General features: G+C 55.7%; 1 protein-coding gene across 1 annotated transcript in view; it reads left to right on the forward strand.

The window, feature by feature from the left end:
- The window catches only part of LOC121279341 (neurocalcin-delta), a 484,317-nt gene that overhangs the window by 58,874 nt on the left and 403,244 nt on the right, over positions 1–22,199 (forward strand). The window lies entirely within an intron of this gene.

Genomic DNA, 22,199 nt, shown 5'->3' on the forward strand with positions numbered 1-22,199 from the left:
ACAGTGACGATGAGACAGTGAAGCCGTGACAGTGACGCCGAGACAGTGACGCCGAGACAGTGACGCCGATACAGTGACGATGAGAGTGACGCCGAGACAGTGACGATGAGACAGTGACGATGAGACAGTGACGATGAGACAGTGACAATGAAACTCTGACAATGAGACAGTGACGATGAGACAGTGAAGATGAGACAGTGACGCCGAGACAGTGAGGCCGAGACAGTGAGGCCGAGACAGTGACGATGAGACAGTGACGATGAGGCAGTGACGATGAGACAGTGACGATGAGACAGTGACGATGAGACAGCGACGATGAGTCAGTGACGCCGAGACAGTGACACCGTGACAGTGACGATGAGACAGTGACGCCGAGACAGTGACGCCGAGACAGTGACGATGAGACAGTGACACCGAGACAGTGACGCCGTGACAGTGACGATGAGACAGTGACTGCCGAGACAGTGACGCCGAGACAGTGACGCCGAGACAGTGACGCCGAGACAGTGACGATGAGACAGTGAAGCCGTGACAGTGACGCCGAGACAGTGACGCCGAGACAGTGACGATGAGGCAGTGACGCTGAGACAGTGACGATGGAACAGTGACACTGTGACAGTGACGATGAGACATTGACGATGAGACATTGACGATGAGACATTGACGATGAGACAGTGACGATGAGACAGTGACGATGAGACAGTGGCGATGAGGCAGTGACACCGTGACAGTGACGATGAGACAGTGACTGCCGAGACAGTGATGCCGAGACAGGGACGATGAGACAGTGACTCCGAGACAGTGACGATGAGACAGTGACGTCGTGACGTGACGATGAGACAGTGACGATGAGACAGTGACGATGAGACAGTGACGATGAGACAGTGACAATGAGGCAGTGACACCATGACAGTGACGATGAGACAGTGACGATGAGACAGTGACGCCGAGACAGTGACGCCGAGGCAGTGACACCGTGACAGTGACGATGAGACAGTGACTGCCGAGACAGTGATGCCGAGACAGGGAGGATGAGACAGTGACACCGAGACAGTGAGGCCGAGACAGTGAGTCCGAGACAGTGAGTCCGAGACAGTGACGATGAGGCAGTGACGATGAGGCAGTGACGATGAGGCAGTGACGATGAGACAGTGACGATGAGGCAGTGAAGCCGAGACAGTGACGCCGAGACAGTGACGCCGAGACAGTGACGCCGAGACAGTGACGATGAGACAGTGAAGCCGTGACAGTGACGCCGAGACAGTGACGCCGAGACAGTGACGCCGATACAGTGACGATGAGAGTGACGCCGAGACAGTGACGATGAGACAGTGACGATGAGACAGTGACGATGAGACAGTGACAATGAAACTCTGACAATGAGACAGTGACGATGAGACAGTGAAGATGAGACAGTGACGCCGAGACAGTGACGCCGAGACAGTGAGGCCGAGACAGTGACGATGAGACAGTGACGATGAGGCAGTGACGATGAGGCAGTGACGATGAGACAGTGACGATGAGGCAGTGACGATGAGACAGTGACGATGAGACAGTGACGCCGAGACAGTGACGCCGAGACAGTGACAATGAGACAGTGACACCGAGACAGTGACGCCGTGACAGTGATGATGAGACAGTGACTGCCGAGACTGTGACGCCGAGACAATGACGCCGAGACAGTGACGCCGAGACAGTGACGCCGAGACAGTGACGCCGAGACAGTGACGCCGAGACAGTGACGCCGAGAAAGTGACGATGAGACAGTGAAGCCGTGACAGTGACACCGAGACAGTGACGCCGAGACAGTGACGCCGAGACAGTGACGATGAGGCAGTGACGCTGAGACAGTGACGATGGAACAGTGACACTGTGACAGTGACGATGAGACATTGACGATGAGACATTGACGATGAGACAGTGACGATGAGACAGTGACGATGAGACAGTGACGATGAGACAGTGGCGATGAGGCAGTAACGATGAGACAGTGACTGCCGAGACAGGGACGATGAGACAGTGTCTCCGAGACAGTGACGATGAGACAGTGACGTCGTGACGTGACGATGAGACAGTGACGATGGGACAGTGACGATGAGACAGTGACGATGGGACAGTGACGATGAGACAGTGACGCCGAGACAGTGACGATGAGACAGTGACGATGAGACAGTGACGATGAGACAGTGACACCGAGGCAGTGACACCGTGACAGTGACGATGAGACCGTGACTGCCGAGACAGTGATGCCGAGACAGGGACGATGAGACAGTGACACCGAGACAGTGACGCCGAGACAGTGACGCCGAGACAGTGACGCCAAGACAGTGACGATGGAACAGTGACGCTGAGACAGTGACGCTGAGACAGTGACGCTGAGACAGTGACGCTGAGACAGTGACGCTGAGACAGTGCCGATGAGACAGTGCCGCCGAGACAGTGCCGCCGAGACAGTGCCGCCGAGACAGTGCCGCCGAGACAGTGACGCCGAGACAGTGACGCCGAGACAGTGACGCCGAGACAGTGACGATGAAACAGTGACACTGTGACAGTGACGATGAGACAGTGACAATGAGACAGTGACGATGAGACAGTGACGATGAGACAGCGACGATGAGACAGCGACGATGAGACAGTGACGCTGAAACAGTGACGCCGAGACAGTGTCGCTGAGACAGTGACGCCGAGACAGTGACGCTGAGACAGTGACGCCGAGACAGTGACACCGTGACAGTGACGATGATACAGTGACGATGATACAGTGACGATACAGTGACGCCGTGACAGTGACGATGAGACAGTGACGCCGAGACAGTGACGCCGAGACAGTGATGATGAAACAGTGACACTGTGACAGTGACGATGAGACAGTGACGCCGAGACAGTGACGCCGAGACAGTGACGATGAAACAGTGACACTGTGACAGTGACGCCGAGACAGTGACGCCGAGACAGTGACGATGAGACAGTGACACCGAGACAGTGACGCCGTGACAGTGACGATGAGACAGTGACTGCCGAGACTGTGACGCCAAGACAATGACGCCGAGACAGTGACGATGAGACAGTGACACCGAGACAGTGACGCCGAGACAGTGACGATGAGACAGTGACGCCGAGACAGTGACGCCGAGACAGTGACGATGAGACAGTGACGCTGAGACAGTGACGATGGAACAGTGACACTGTGACAGTGACGATGAGACATTGACGATGAGACATTGACGATGAGACAGTGACGATGAGACAGTGGCGATGAGACAGTGGCGATGAGGCAGTGACACCGTGACAGTGACGATGAGACAGTGACGATGAGACAGTGACGCCGAGACAGTGACGCCGAGGCAGTGACACCGTGACAGTGACGATGAGACAGTGACTGCCGAGACCGTGACGCCGAGACAGTGACGCCGAGACAGTGACACCGAGACAGTGAGGCCGAGACAGTGACGAATCGACAGTGACGCCGAGACAGTGACGATGGAACAGTGACACTGTGACAGTGACGATGAGACAGTGACGATGGGACCTTGACGAGACAGTGACGATGAGACAGTGACGCCGAGACAGTGACGCCGAGACAGTGACAATGAGACAGTGACGATGAGACAGTGACGATGAGACAGTGGCGATGAGGCAGTGACACCGTGACAGTGACGATGAGACAGTGACTGCCGAGACAGTGATGCCGAGACAGGGACGATGAGACAGTGACTCCGAGACAGTGACTCCGAGACGGTGACGTCGTGACGGTGACGATGAGACAGTGACGATGAGACAGTGACGATGGGACAGTGACGATGAGACAGTGACGCCGAGACAGTGACGATGAGACAGTGACAATGAGGCAGTGACTCTGAGACAGTGACGATGAGACAGTGACGTCGTGACGGTGACGATGAGACAGTGACGATGAGACAGTGACGATGGGACAATGACGATGGGACAGTGACGATGAGACAGTGACGCCGAGACAGTGACGATGAAACAGTGACACTGTGACAGTGACGCCGAGACAGTGACGCCGAGACAGTGACGATGAGACAGTGACACCGAGACAGTGACGCCGTGACAGTGACGATGAGACAGTGACTGCCGAGACTGTGACGCCAAGACAATGACGCCGAGACAGTGACGATGAGACAGTGACACCGAGACAGTGACGCCGAGACAGTGACGATGAGACAGTGACGCCGAGACAGTGACGCCGAGACAGTGACGATGAGACAGTGACGCTGAGACAGTGACGCTGAGACAGTGACGATGGAACAGTGACACTGTGACAGTGACGATGAGACATTGACGATGAGACATTGACGATGAGACAGTGACGATGAGACAGTGGCGATGAGACAGTGGCGATGAGGCAGTGACACCGTGACAGTGACGATGAGACAGTGACGATGAGACAGTGACGCCGAGACAGTGACGCCGAGGCAGTGACACCGTGACAGTGACGATGAGACAGTGACTGCCGAGACAGTGACGCCGAGACAGTGACGCCGAGACAGTGACACCGAGACAGTGAGGCCGAGACAGTGACGAATCGACAGTGACGCCGAGACAGTGACGATGGAACAGTGACACTGTGACAGTGACGATGAGACAGTGACGATGGGACCTTGACGAGACAGTGACGATGAGACAGTGACGCCGAGACAGTGACGCCGAGACAGTGACAATGAGACAGTGACGATGAGACAGTGACGATGAGACAGTGGCGATGAGGCAGTGACACCGTGACAGTGACGATGAGACAGTGACTGCCGAGACAGTGATGCCGAGACAGGGACGATGAGACAGTGACTCCGAGACAGTGACTCCGAGACGGTGACGTCGTGACGGTGACGATGAGACAGTGACGATGAGACAGTGACGATGGGACAGTGACGATGAGACAGTGACGCCGAGACAGTGACGATGAGACAGTGACAATGAGGCAGTGACTCTGAGACAGTGACGATGAGACAGTGACGTCGTGACGGTGACGATGAGACAGTGACGATGAGACAGTGACGATGGGACAATGACGATGGGACAGTGACGATGAGACAGTGACGCCGAGACAGTGACGATGAGACAGTGACAATGAGGCAGTGACACCGTGACAGTGACGATGAGACAGTGACGATGAGACAGTGACGCCGAGACAGTGACACCGAGGCAGTGACACCGTGACAGTGACGATGAGACAGTGACTGCCGAGACAGTGATGCCGAGACAGGGACGATGAGACAGTGACGCCGAGACACTGACGATGAGACAGTGACTGCCGAGACAGTGATGCCGAGACAGGGACGATGAGACAGTGACTCCGAGACAATGACGATGAGACAGTGACGTCGTGACGTGACGATGAGACAGTGACGATGGGACAGTGACGATGAGACAGTGACGATGAGACAGTGACGCCGAGACAGTGACGATGAGACAGTGACAATGAGGCAGTGACACCGTGACAGTGACGATGAGACAGTGACGATGAGACAGTGACAATGAGGCAGTGACGCCGAGGCAGTGACACCGTGACAGTGACGATGAGACAGTGACTGCCGAGACAGTGATGCCGAAACAGTGATGCCGAAACAGTGATGCCGAGACAGGGACGATGAGACAGTGACACCGAGACAGTGACGCCGAGACAGTGACGAATCGACAGTGACGCCGAGACAGTGACGATGGAACAGTGACACTGTGACAGTGACGATGAGACAGTGACGATGAGACAGTGACGATGAGAAAGTGACGATGAGACAGTTACGCCGAGGCAGTGACACCGAGACAGTGACCATGAGACAGTGACGCCGAGACAGTGACGCCGTGACAGTGACGACGAGAAAGTGACGACGAGACAGCGACGATGAGAGAGTGTCGCGAGAGTGACGTCGAGACAGTGACGGCGAGACAGTGACGGCGGGACAGTGACGCCGAGACAGTGACGCCGAGACAGTGACGCCGAGACAGTGACGATGAGACAGTGACGCTGAGACAGTGACGATGGAACAGTGACGATGAGACAGTGACAATGAGGCAGTGACACCGTGACAGTGACGATGAGACAGTGACGATGAGACAGTGACGCCGATACAGTGACGATGAGAGTGACGCCGAGACAGTGACGATGAGACAGTGACGATGAGACAGTGACGATGAGACAGTGACGATGAGACAGTGACAATGAAACTCTGACGATGAGACAGTGACGATGAGACAGTGAAGATGAGACAGTGAGGCCGAGACAGTGAGGCCGAGACAGTGACGATGAGACAGTGACGATGAGGCAGTGACGATGAGACAGTGACGATGAGACAGTGACGATGAGGCAGTGACGATGAGACCGTGACGATGAGTCAGTGACGCCGAGACAGTGACACCGTGACAGTGACGATGAGACAGTGACGCCGAGACAGTGACGCCGAGACAGTGACGATGAGACAGTGACACCGAGACAGTGACGCCGTGACAGTGACGATGAGACAGTGACTGCCGAGACTGTGACGCCGAGACAATGACGCCGAGACAGTGATGATGAGACAGTGACACCGAGACAGTGACGCCGAGACAGTGACGATGAGGCAGTGACGCTGAGACAGTGACGATGGAACAGTGACACTGTGACAGTGACGATGAGACATTGACGATGAGACAGTGACGATGAGACAGTGATGATGAGACAGTGGCGATGAGGCAGTGACACCGTGACAGTGACGATGAGACAGTGACGATGAGACAGTGACGCCGAGGCAGTGACACCGTGACAGTGACGATGAGACAGTGACTGCCGAGACAGTGATGCCGAGACAGTGATGCCGAGACAGGGACGATGAGACAGTGTCTCCGAGACAGTGACGATGAGACCGTGACGTCGTGACGTGACGATGAGACAGAGACGATGAGACAGTGACGATGAGACAGTGACGGTGAGACAGTGACGCCGATGCAGTGACGCCGAGACAGTGACGCCGAGACAGTGACGCCGAGACAGTGACGCCGAGACAGTGACGATGAGACAGTGACGCCGAGACAGTGACGATGAGACAGTGACGCCGAGACAGTGATGATGAAACAGTGACACCTTGACAGTGACAATGAGACAGTGACAATGAGACAGTGACGATGAGACAGTGACGATGAGACAGTGACGATGAGACAGTGACCATGTGACAGTGACGATGAGACAGTCAGGCCGAGGCAGTGACACCGTGACAGTGACAATGAGACAGTGACCATGTGACAGTGATGATGAGACAGTCAGGCCGAGGCAGTGACACCGTGACAGTGACGATGAGACAGTGACTGCCGCGACAGTGACGCCGAGACAGTGACGATGAGACAGTGAAGCCGTGACAGTGACGCCGAGACAGTGACGCCGATACAGTGACGATGAGAGTGTCGCCGAGACAGTGACGATGAGACAGTGACGATGAGACAGTGACGATGAGACAGTGACGATGAGACAGTGACGATGAGACAGTGACGGTGAGGCAGTGACGATGAGGCAGTGAGGCCGAGACAGTGAGGCCGAGACAGTTAGGCCGAGACAGTGAGGCCGCGACAGTGACGCCGAGACAGTGACGATGAGACAGTGACGATGAGGCAGTGATGCCGAGACAGTGACGATGAGACAGTGACGATGAGGCAGTGCCGCTGAGGCAGTGACGATTGGACAGTGGCGTCGTGACGGTGACGATGAGACAGTGACGATGAGACAGTGACGATGGGAGAGTGACGATGGGAGAGTGACGATGAGACAGTGACGCCGAGACAGTGACGCCGAGACAGTGACACCGTGACAGTGACGATGAGACAGTGACGCCGAGACAGTGACGCCGAGGCAGTGACACCGTGACAGTGACGATGAGACAGTGACTGCCGAGACAGTGATGCTGAGACAGGGACGATGAGACAGTGACACCGAGACAGTGACGAATCGACAGTGACGCCGAGACAGTGACGATGGAACAGTGACGATGGAACAGTGACACTGTGACAATGAGACAGTGACGATGAGACAGTGACGATGAGACAGTGACGATGAGACAGTGACGATGAGACAGTTACGCCGAGGCAGTGACACCGAGACAGTGACCATGAGACAGTGACGCCGAGACAGTGACGCCGTGACAGTGACGCCGAGAAAGTGACGACGAGACAGCGACGATGAGAGAGTGTCGCTAGAGTGACGGCGAGACAGTGACGGCGAGACAGTGACGGCGAGACAGTGACGGCGGGACAGTGACGCCGAGACAGTGACGATGCGACTCTGACGATGAGACTCTGACGATGAGACTCTGACGATGATGCTCTGACGATGAGACAGTGACGATGAGACAGTGACGATGAGGCAGTGAGTGCGAGACAGTGAGTGCGAGACAGTGAGTGCGAGACAGTGAGTGCGAGACAGTGAGTGCGAGACAGTGAGTGCGAGACAGTGAGTGCGAGACAGTGAGTGCGAGACAGTGAGTGCGAGACAGTGAGTGCGAGACAGTGAGGCCGAGACAGTGACGATGAGGCAGTGACGATGAGACAGTGACGATGAGGCAGTGACACCGAGACAGTGACACCGTGACAGTGACGATGAGACAGTGACGATGAGACAGTGACGCTGAGACAGTGAAACCGTGACAGTGACGATGAGACAGTGACTGCCGAGACAGTGATGCCGAGACAGGGACGATGAGACAGTGACACCGAGACAGTGACGATGAGACAGTGACGTCGTGATGGTGACGATGAGACAGTGACGATGAGACAGTGACGATGGGACAGTGACGAGACAGTGACGCCGAGACAGTGACGCCGAGACAGTGACGCCGAGACAGTGACGATGAGACAGTGACGATGAGACAGTGACGATGAGACAGTGATGATGAGACAGTGGCGATGAGGCAGTGACACCGTGACAGTGACGATGAGACAGTGACTGCCGAGACAGTGATGCCGAGACAGGGACGATGAGACAGTGACTCCGAGACAGTGACGATGAGACAGTGACGTCGTGACGGTGACGATGAGACAGTGACGATGAGACAGTGACGATGGGACAGTGACGATGGGACAGTGACGCTGAGACAGTGACGCCGAGACAGTGACGATGAGACAGTGACAATGAGGCAGTGACACCGTGACAGTGACGATGAGACAGTGACGATGAGACAGTGACGCCGAGACAGTGACGCCGAGGCAGTGACACCGTGACAGTGACGATGAGACAGTCACTGCCGAGACAGTGATGCCGAGACAGGGAGGATGAGACAGTGACGCCGAGATACTGACGATGAGACAGTGACTGCTGAGACAGTGATGCCGAGACAGGGACGATGAGACAGTGACTCCGAGACAGTGACGATGAGACAGTGACGATGAGACAGTGACGATGGGACAGTGACGCCGAGACAGTGACGATGAGACAGTGACAATGAGACAGTGACGCCGAGACAGTGACGATGAGACAGTGACAATGAGGCAGTGACACCGTGACAGTGACGATGAGACAGTGACGATGAGACAGTGACGCCGAGACAGTGACGCCGAGGCAGTGACACCGTGACAGTGACGATGAGACAGTGACTGCCGAGACAGTGATGCCGAGACAGGGACGATGAGACAGTGACGCCGAGATACTGACGATGAGACAGTGACTGCTGAGACAGTGATGCCGAGACAGGGACGATGAGACAGTGACTCCGAGACAGTGACGATGAGACAGTGACGTCGTGACGTGACGATGAGACAGTGACGATGGGACAGTGACGATGAGACAGTGACGATGAGACAGTGACGCCGAGACAGTGACGATGAGACAGTGACAATGAGGCAGTGACACCGTGACAGTGACGATGAGACAGTGACGATGAGACAGTGACGCCGAGACAGTGACGCCGAGGCAGTGACACCGTGACAGTGACGATGAGACAGTGACTGCCGAGACAGTGACTGCCGAGACAGTGATGCCGAGACAGTGATGCCGAGACAGGGACGATGAGACAGTGACACCGAGACAGTGACGCCGAGACAGTGACGAATCGACAGTGACGCCGAGACAGTGACGATGGAACAGTGACACTGTGACAGTGACGATGAGACAGTGACGATGAGACAGTGACGATGAGAAAGTGACGATGAGACAGTTACGCCGAGGCAGTGACACCGAGACAGTGACCATGAGACAGTGACGCCGAGACAGTGACGCCGTGACAGTGACGCCGAGAAAGTGACGACGAGACAGCGACGATGAGAGAGTGTCGCGAGACAGTGACGCCGAGACAGTGACGCCGAGACAGTGACGCCGAGACAGTGACGCCGAGACAGTGACGATGAGGCAGTGACGATGAGGCAGTGACGATGAGACACTGACGATGAGGCAGTGACGATGAGGCAGTGAAGATGAGGCAGTGAAGATGAGGCAGTGAGGCCGAGACAGTGAGGCCGAGACAGTGAGGCCGAGACAGTGAGGCCGAGACAGTGAGGCAGAGACAGTGAGGCCGAGACAGTGAGGCCGAGGCAGTGAGGCCGAGGCAGTGACGTCGAGGCAGTGAGGCCGAGGCAGTGACGTCGAGGCAGTGACGATGAGGCAGTGACGATGAGGCAGTGACGATGAGGCAGTGACGATGAGGCAGTGACGATGAGGCAGTGACGCCGATACAGTGACGCCGATACAGTGACGCCGAGACAGTGACGCCGAGACAGTGACGCCGAGACAGTGACGCCGAGACAGTGACGCCGAGACAGTGACGCCGAGACAGTGACGATGAGACAGTGACGATGAGACAGTGACGCCGAGACAGTGACGCCGAGACAGTGACGCCGAGACAGTGACGCCGAGACAGTGACGCCGAGACAGTGATGATGAAACAGTGACACATTGACAGTGACAATGAGACAGTGACGATGAGACAGTGACGATGAGACAGTGACCATGTGACAGTGACGATGAGACAGTCAGGCCGAGGCAGTGACACCGTGACAGTGACGATGAGACAGTGACCATGTGACAGTGACGATGAGACAGTCAGGCCGAGGCAGTGACACCGTGACAGTGACGATGAGACAGTGACCATGTGACAGTGACGATGAGACAGTCAGGCCGAGGCAGTGACACCGTGACAGTGACGATGAGACAGTGACTGCCGCGACAGTGACGCCGAGACAGTGACGCCGAGACAGTGACGCCGAGACAGTGACGCCGAGACAGTGACGCCGAGACAGTGACGATGGGACAGTGACGCCGAGACAGTGACGATGAGACAGTGACGATGAGACAGTGACCATGAGACAGTGACAATGAAACTCTGACGATGAGACAGTGACGATGAGACAGTGAAGATGAGACAGTGACGCCGAGACAGTGACGCCGAGACAGTGAGGCCGAGACAGTGACGATGAGACAGTGACGATGAGGCAGTGACGATGAGACAGTGACGATGAGACAGTGACGATGAGGCAGTGACGATGAGACAGTGACGATGAGACAGTGACGATGAGGCAGTGACGATGAGACAGTGACGATGAGTCAGTGACGCCGAGACAGTGACACCGTGACAGTGACGATGAGACAGTGACGCCGAGACAGTGACGATGAGACAGTGACACCGAGACAGTGACGCCGTGACAGTGACGATGAGACAGTGACTGCCGAGACTGTGACGCCGAGACAATGACGCCGAGACAGTGACGATGAGACAGTGACAATGAGGCAGTGACACCGTGACAGTGACGATGAGACAGTGACGATGAGACAGTGACGCCGAGACAGTGACGCCGAGGCAGTGACACCGTGACAGTGACGATGAGACAGTGACTGCCGAGACAGTGATGCCGAGACAGGGACGATGAGACAGTGACGCCGAGATACTGACGATGAGACAGTGACTGCTGAGACAGTGATGCCGAGACAGGGACGATGAGACAGTGACTCCGAGACAGTGACGATGAGACAGTGACGTCGTGACGTGACGATGAGACAGTGACGATGGGACAGTGACGATGAGACAGTGACGATGAGACAGTGACGCCGAGACAGTGACGATGAGACAGTGACAATGAGGCAGTGACACCGTGACAGTGACGATGAGACAGTGACGATGAGACAGTGACGCCGAGAGAGTGACGCCGAGGCAGTGACACCGTGACAGTGACGATGAGACAGTGACTGCCGAGACAGTGATGCCGAGACAGTGATGCCGAGACAGGGACGATGAGACAGTGACACCGAGACAGTGACGCCGAGACAGTGACGCCGAGACAGTGACGAATCGACAGTGACGCCGAGACAGTGACGATGGAACAGTGACACTGTGACAGTGACGATGAGACAGTGACGATGAGACAGTGACGATGAGAAAGTGACGATGAGACAGTTACGCCGAGGCAGTGACACCGAGACAGTGACCATGAGACAGTGACGCCGAGACAGTGACGCCGAGACAGTGACGCCGTGACAGTGACGCCGAGAAAGTGACGACGAGACAGCGACGATGAGAGAGTGTCGCGAGACAGTGACGCCGAGACAGTGACGCCGAGACAGTGACGCCGAGACAGTGACGCCGAGACAGTGACGATGAGGCAGTGACGATGAGGCAGTGACGATGAGACACTGACGATGAGGCAGTGACGATGAGGCAGTGAAGATGAGGCAGTGAAGATGAGGCAGTGAGGCCGAGACAGTGAGGCCGAGACAGTGAGGCCGAGACAGTGAGGCCGAGACAGTGAGGCCGAGACAGTGAGGCCGAGACAGTGAGGCCGAGACAGTGAGGCCGAGGCAGTGAGGTCGAGGCAGTGACGATGAGGCAGTGACGATGAGGCAGTGACGATGAGGCAGTGACGATGAGGCAGTGACGCCGAGACAGTGACGCCGAGACAGTGACGCCGAGACAGTGACGCCGAGACAGTGACGCCGAGACAGTGACGCCGAGACAGTGACGCCGAGACAGTGACGCCGAGACAGTGACGCCGAGACAGTGATGATGAAACAGTGACACATTGACAGTGACAATGAGACAGTGACGATGAGACAGTGACGATGAGACAGTGACCATGTGACAGTGACGATGAGACAGTCAGGCCGAGGCAGTGACACCGTGACAGTGACGATGAGACAGTGACCATGTGACAGTGACGATGAGACAGTCAGGCCGAGGCAGTGACACCGTGACAGTGACGATGAGACAGTGACCATGTGACAGTGACGATGAGACAGTCAGGCCGAGGCAGTGACACCGTGACAGTGACGATGAGACAGTGACTGCCGCGACAGTGACGCCGAGACAGTGACGCCGAGACAGTGACGCCGAGACAGTGACGCCGAGACAGTGACGCCGAGACAGTGACGCCGAGACAGTGACGATGGGACAGTGACGCCGAGACAGTGACGATGAGACAGTGACGATGAGACAGTGACCATGAGACAGTGACAATGAAACTCTGACGATGAGACAGTGACGATGAGACAGTGAAGATGAGACAGTGACGCCGAGACAGTGACGCCGAGACAGTGAGGCCGAGACAGTGACGATGAGACAGTGACGATGAGACAGTGACGCCGAGACAGTGACGCCGAGACAGTGACGATGAGACAGTGACTGCCGAGACAGTGACGCCGAGACAGTGACGCCGAGACAGTGACGATGAGACAGTGACGATGAGACAGTGACGATGAGACAGTGACGATGTGACAGTGACGCCGAGGCAGTGACACCGTGACAGTGACACCGTGACAGTGACACCGTGACAGTGATGATGAGACAGTGACTGCCGAGACAGTGATGCCGAGACAGGGACGATGAGACAGTGGCACCGAGACAGTGACCCCGAGACAGTGACGAATCGACAGTGACGCCGAGACAGTGACGATGGAACAGTGACACTGTGACAGTGACGATGAGACAGTGATGATGAGACAGTGAGACCATGATAGTGACGATGAGACAGTGGCGCCGAGACAGTGGCGCCGAGACAGTGACGCCGAGACAGTGAAGATGAGACAGTGACGTCGTGACAGTGACGATGAGACAGTGACGATGAGACAGTGACGATGAGACAGTGACGTCGAGACAGTGACGTCGAGACAGTGACGATGAGACAGTGATGATGGGACAGTGACGATGGGACAGTGACGATGAGACAGTGACGATGAGACAGTGACGCCGAGACAGTGACGCCGAGACAGTGACGATGAGACAGTGACACCGTGACAGTGACGATGAGACAGTGACGATGAGACAGTGACGCCGAGGCAGTGACACCGTGACAGTGACGATGAGACAGTGACTGCCGAGACAGTGATGCCGAGACAGGGGCGATGAGACAGTGACACCGAGACAGTGACGCCGAGACAGTGACGAATCGACAGTGATGCCGAGACAGTGACGATGGAACAGTGACACTGTGACAGTGACGATGAGACAGTGACGCCGAGACAGTGAAGATGAGACAGTGACGCCGAGACAGTGAAGATGAGACAGTGACGCCGAGATAGTGAAGATGAGACAGTGACGATGAGACAATGACGATGAGACAGTGACGATGAGACAGTGACGATGAGGCAGTGATGATGAGACACTGACGATGATGCAGTGACGATGAGACACTGACGATGAGGCAGTGACGATGAGACAGTGAGGCCGAGACAGTGAAGATGAAACAGTGACGATGGGACAGTGACGCTGAGACAGTGACACTGAGACAGTGACGATTGGACAGTGACGATGGGACAGTGACGCCGAGACAGTGACGCCGAGACAGTGACACCGTGACAGTGACGATGAGACAGTGACATCGAGACAGTGACGCCGAGACAGTGACGATGAGACAGTGACGCCGAGACAATGACGATGAGACAGTGACGATGAGACAGTGATGATGAGACAGTGACGATGAGACAGCGACGATGAGACAGTGACGATGAGACAGTGATTCCGTGACAGTGACGCCGAGACAGTGACGCCGAGACAGTGAAGATGAGACGGTGACGCCGAGACAGTGAAGATGAGACAGTGACGATGAGACAATGACGATGAGACAGTGACGATGAGGCAGTGACGATGAGACACTGACGATGACGCAGTGACGATGAGACACTGACGATGAGGCAGTGACGATGAGACAGTGAGGCCGAGACAGTGAAGATGAAACAGTGACGATGGGACAGTGACGCTGAGACAGTGACGCTGAGACAGTGACGATGGGACAGTGACGATGGGACAGTGACGATGGGACAGTGACGATGAGACAGTGACGCCGAGACAGTGACGCCGAGACAGTGACGATGAGACAGTGACACCGTGACAGTGACGATGAGACAGTGACGATGTGACAGTGACGCCGAGGCAGTGACACCTTGACAGTGACACCGTGACAGTGACACCGTGACAGTGACGATGAGACAGTGACTGCCGAGACAGTGATGCCGAGACAGGGACGATGAGACAGTGGCACCGAGACAGTGACGCCGAGACAGTGACGCCGAGACAGTGACGATGGAACAGTGACACTGTGACAGTGATGATGAGACAGTGATGATGAGACAGTGAGACCATGATAGTGACGATGAGACAGTGGCGCCGAGACAGTGGCGCCGAGATAGTGACGCCGAGACAGTGAAGATGAGACAGTGACGATGAGACAGTGACGATGAGACAGTGACGATGAGACAGTGACGATGAGACAGTGACGATGAGACTGTGACGCCGAGACTGTGACGCCGAGACTGTGACGCCGAGACTGTGACGCCGAGACTGTGACGCCGAGACTGTGACGATGAGACTCTGACGATGAGACTCTGACGATGAGACAGTGACGATGAGACAGTGAGGCCGAGACTGTGACGATGAGACAGTGACGCCGAGACAGTGACGCCGGGACAGTGACGCCGAGAGAGGGAAGATGAGACAGTGACGATGAGACAGTGACGATGAGGCAGTGACGCCGAGACAGTGATGATGAGACAGTGACGATGAGACAGTGACACCGTGACAGTGACGATGAGACAGTGACGATGAGACAGTGACGCCGAGGCAGTGACACCGTGACAGTGACGATGAGACAGTGACTGCCGAGACAGTGATGCCGAGACAGGGGCGATGAGACAGTGACACCGAGACAGTGACGCCGAGACAGTGACGAATCGACAGTGATGCCGAGACAGTGACGATGGAACAGTGACACTGTGACAGTGACGATGAGACAGTGACGCCGAGACAGTGAAGATGAGACAGTGACGCCGAGATAGTGAAGATGAGACAGTGACGATGAGACAATGACGATGAGACAGTGACGATGAGACAGTGACGATGAGACAGTGACGATGAGACAGTGACGATGAGACACTGACGATGATGCAGTGACGATGAGACACTGACGATGAGGCAGTGACGATGAGACAGTGAGGCCGAGACAGTGAAGATGAAACAGTGACGATGGGACAGTGACGCTGAGACAGTGACGCTGAGACAGTGACGATTGGACAGTGACGATGGGACAGTGACGCCGAGACAGTGACGCCGAGACAGTGACACCGTGACAGTGACGATGAGACAGTGACGCCGAGACAGTGACGATGAGACAGTGACGCCGAGACAGTGACACCCTGACAGTGACGATGAGACAGTGACATCGAGACAGTGACGCCGAGACAGTGACGATGAGACAGTGACGCCGAGACAATGACGATGAGACAGTGACGATGAGACAGTGATGATGAGACAGTGACGATGAGACAGCGACGATGAGACAGCGACGATGAGACAGTGACGATGAGACAGTGATTCCGTGACAGTGACGCCGAGACAGTGACGCCGAGACAGTGAAGATGAGACAGTGACGCCGAGACAGTGAAGATGAGACAGTGACGATGAGACAATGACGATGAGACAGTGACGATGAGGCAGTGACGATGAGACACTGACGATGACGCAGTGACGATGAGACACTGACGATGAGGCAGTGACGATGAGACAGTGAGGCCGAGACAGTGAAGATGAAACAGTGACGATGGGACAGTGACGCTGAGACAGTGACGCTGAGACAGTGACGATGGGACAGTGACGATGGGACAGTGACGATGAGACAGTGACGCCGAGACAGTGACGCCGAGACAGTGACGATGAGACAGTGACACCGTGACAGTGACGATGAGACAGTGACGATGTGACAGTGACGCCGAGGCAGTGACACCTTGACAGTGACACCGTGACAGTGACACCGTGACAGTGACGATGAGACAGTGACTGCCGAGACAGTGATGCCGAGACAGTGACGATGAGACAGTGGCACCGAGACAGTGACGCCGAGACAGTGACGCCGAGACAGTGACGCCGAGACAGTGACGATGGAACAGTGACACTGTGACAGTGATGATGAGACAGTGATGATGAGACAGTGAGACCATGATAGTGACGATGAGACAGTGGCGCCGAGATAGTGACGCCGAGACAGTGAAGATGAGACAGTGACGTCGTGACAGTGACGATGAGACAGTGACGATGAGACAGTGACGATGAGACAGTGACGCCGAGACTGTGACGATGAGACAGTGAGGCCGAGACAGTGAGGCCGAGACAGTGAGGCCGAGACAGTGAGGCCGTGACAGTGACGCCGTGACAGTGACGATGAGACAGTGACGATGAGACAGTGACGCCGAGACAGTGACGCCGAGACAGTGACGCCGAGACAGTGACGCCTAGACTGTGACGATGAGACAGTGACGATGAGACTCTGACGATGAGACTCTGACGCCGTGACAGTGACGATGAGACAGTGACGCCGAGACAGTGACGCCGAGACAGTGACGATGAGACTCTGACGATGAGACAGTGACGCCGAGACAGTGACGATGAGACAGTGACGCCAAGACAGTGACGCCGAGACTGTGACGATGAGACAGTGACGCCGAGACAGTGACGCCGGGACAGTGACGCCGAGACAGTGAAGATGAGACAGTGACGATGAGACACTGACGATGAGGCAGTGACGCCGAGACAGTGACGCCGAGACTGTGACGATGGGACAGTGACAATGAGACAGTGACGCCGTAACAGTGACGCCATGACAGTGACGATGAGACAGTGACGTCGAGACAGTGACGGTGAGACAGTGACGCCAAGACAGTGACGATGAGCCACTGACGGCGAGACAGTGACGGGGTGACAGTGACGCCGAGACAGTGACGCCGAGACAGTGACGAAGAGACCGTGACGCCGAGACAGTGACGATGAGACAGTGACGCCGAGACAGTGACGATGAGACAGTGACGCCGAGACAGTGACGATGAGACAGTGACGATGAGACTCTGACGATGAGACTCTGACGATGAGACTCTGACGATGAGACAGTGACGATGAGACAGTGACGCCGAGACAGTGACGATGAGACAGTGACGCCGAGACAGTGATGATGAAACAGTGACGATGAGACAGTGACGCCGAGACTGTGACGATGAGACAGTGACGCCGAGACAGTGACGATGAGACAGTGACGATGAGACAGTGACGCCGAGACAGTGACGCCGAGACAGTGACGCCGAGACAGTGACGATGAGACAGTGACGATGAGACAGTGACGATGAGACAGTGACGATGTGACAGTGACGCCGAGGCAGTGACACCGTGACAGTGACACCGTGACAGTGACACCGTGACAGTGATGATGAGACAGTGACTGCCGAGACAGTGATGCCGAGACAGGGACGATGAGACAGTGGCACCGAGACAGTGACCCCGAGACAGTGACGAATCGACAGTGACGCCGAGACAGTGACGATGGAACAGTGACACTGTGACAGTGACGATGAGACAGTGATGATGAGACAGTGAGACCATGATAGTGACGATGAGACAGTGGCGCCGAGACAGTGGCGCCGAGACAGTGACGCCGAGACAGTGAAGATGAGACAGTGACGTCGTGACAGTGACGTCGTGACAGTGACGATGAGACAGTGACGATGAGACAGTGACGATGAGACAGTGACGTCGAGACAGTGACGTCGAGACAGTGACGATGAGACAGTGATGATGGGACAGTGACGATGGGACAGTGACGATGAGACAGTGACGCCGAGACAGTGACGCCGAGACAGTGACGATGAGACAGTGACACCGTGACAGTGACGATGAGACAGTGACGATGAGACAGTGACGCCGAGGCAGTGACACCGTGACAGTGACGATGAGACAGTGACTGCCGAGACAGTGATGCCGAGACAGGGGCGATGAGACAGTGACACCGAGACAGTGACGCCGAGACAGTGACGAATCGACAGTGATGCCGAGACAGTGACGATGGAACAGTGACACTGTGACAGTGACGATGAGACAGTGACGCCGAGACAGTGAAGATGAGACAGTGACGCCGAGACAGTGAAGATGAGACAGTGACGCCGAGATAGTGAAGATGAGACAGTGACGATGAGACAATGACGATGAGACAGTGACGATGAGACAGTGACGATGAGGCAGTGATGATGAGACACTGACGATGATGCAGTGACGATGAGACACTGACGATGAGGCAGTGACGATGAGACAGTGAGGCCGAGACAGTGAAGATGAAACAGTGACGATGGGACAGTGACGCTGAGACAGTGACACTGAGACAGTGACGATTGGACAGTGACGATGGGACAGTGACGCCGAGACAGTGACGCCGAGACAGTGACACCGTGACAGTGACGATGAGACAGTGACATCGAGACAGTGACGCCGAGACAGTGACGATGAGACAGTGACGCCGAGACAATGACGATGAGACAGTGACGATGAGACAGTGATGATGAGACAGTGACGATGAGACAGCGACGATGAGACAGTGACGATGAGACAGTGATTCCGTGACAGTGACGCCGAGACAGTGACGCCGAGACAGTGAAGATGAGACGGTGACGCCGAGACAGTGAAGATGAGACAGTGACGATGAGACAATGACGATGAGACAGTGACGATGAGGCAGTGACGATGAGACACTGACGATGACGCAGTGACGATGAGACACTGACGATGAGGCAGTGACGATGAGACAGTGAGGCCGAGACAGTGAAGATGAAACAGTGACGATGGGACAGTGACGCTGAGACAGTGACGCTGAGACAGTGACGATGGGACAGTGACGATGGGACAGTGACGATGGGACAGTGACGATGAGACAGTGACGCCGAGACAGTGACGCCGAGACAGTGACGATGAGACAGTGACACCGTGACAGTGACGATGAGACAGTGACGATGTGACAGTGACGCCGAGGCAGTGACACCTTGACAGTGACACCGTGACAGTGACACCGTGACAGTGACGATGAGACAGTGACTGCCGAGACAGTGATGCCGAGACAGGGACGATGAGACAGTGGCACCGAGACAGTGACGCCGAGACAGTGACGCCGAGACAGTGACGATGGAACAGTGACACTGTGACAGTGATGATGAGACAGTGATGATGAGACAGTGAGACCATGATAGTGACGATGAGACAGTGGCGCCGAGACAGTGGCGCCGAGATAGTGACGCCGAGACAGTGAAGATGAGACAGTGACGATGAGACAGTGACGATGAGACAGTGACGATGAGACAGTGACGATGAGACAGTGACGATGAGACAGTGACGATGAGACTGTGACGCCGAGACTGTGACGCCGAGACTGTGACGCCGAGACTGTGACGCCGAGACTGTGACGCCGAGACTGTGACGCCGAGACTGTGACGATGAGACTCTGACGATGAGACTCTGACGATGAGACAGTGACGATGAGACAGTGAGGCCGAGACTGTGACGATGAGACAGTGACGCCGAGACAGTGACGCCGGGACAGTGACGCCGAGAGAGGGAAGATGAGACAGTGACGATGAGACAGTGACGATGAGGCAGTGACGCCGAGACAGTGATGATGAGACAGTGACGATGAGACAGTGACACCGTGACAGTGACGATGAGACAGTGACGATGAGACAGTGACGCCGAGGCAGTGACACCGTGACAGTGACGATGAGACAGTGACTGCCGAGACAGTGATGCCGAGACAGGGGCGATGAGACAGTGACACCGAGACAGTGACGCCGAGACAGTGACGAATCGACAGTGATGCCGAGACAGTGACGATGGAACAGTGACACTGTGACAGTGACGATGAGACAGTGACGCCGAGACAGTGAAGATGAGACAGTGACGCCGAGATAGTGAAGATGAGACAGTGACGATGAGACAATGACGATGAGACAGTGACGATGAGACAGTGACGATGAGACAGTGACGATGAGACACTGACGATGATGCAGTGACGATGAGACACTGACGATGAGGCAGTGACGATGAGACAGTGAGGCCGAGACAGTGAAGATGAAACAGTGACGATGGGACAGTGACGCTGAGACAGTGACGCTGAGACAGTGACGATTGGACAGTGACGATGGGACAGTGACGCCGAGACAGTGACGCCGAGACAGTGACACCGTGACAGTGACGATGAGACAGTGACATCGAGACAGTGACGCCGAGACAGTGACGATGAGACAGTGACGCCGAGACAGTGACACCCTGACAGTGACGATGAGACAGTGACATCGAGACAGTGACGCCGAGACAGTGACGATGAGACAGTGACGCCGAGACAATGACGATGAGACAGTGACGATGAGACAGTGACGATGAGACAGCGACGATGAGACAGCGACGATGAGACAGTGACGATGAGACAGTGATTCCGTGACAGTGACGCCGAGACAGTGACGCCGAGACAGTGAAGATGAGACAGTGACGCCGAGACAGTGAAGATGAGACAGTGACGATGAGACAATGACGATGAGACAGTGACGATGAGGCAGTGACGATGAGACACTGACGATGACGCAGTGACGATGAGACACTGACGATGAGGCAGTGACGATGAGACAGTGAGGCCGAGACAGTGAAGATGAAACAGTGACAATGGGACAGTGACGCTGAGACAGTGACGCTGAGACAGTGACGATGGGACAGTGACGATGGGACAGTGACGATGAGACAGTGACGCCGAGACAGTGACGCCGAGACAGTGACGATGAGACAGTGACACCGTGACAGTGACGATGAGACAGTGACGATGTGACAGTGACGCCGAGGCAGTGACACCTTGACAGTGACACCGTGACAGTGACACCGTGACAGTGACGATGAGACAGTGACTGCCGAGACAGTGATGCCGAGACAGTGACGATGAGACAGTGGCACCGAGACAGT

Source organism: Carcharodon carcharias, chromosome 6, assembly GCF_017639515.1.
Source record: "Carcharodon carcharias isolate sCarCar2 chromosome 6, sCarCar2.pri, whole genome shotgun sequence".
NCBI lineage: Eukaryota > Metazoa > Chordata > Chondrichthyes > Lamniformes > Lamnidae > Carcharodon > Carcharodon carcharias.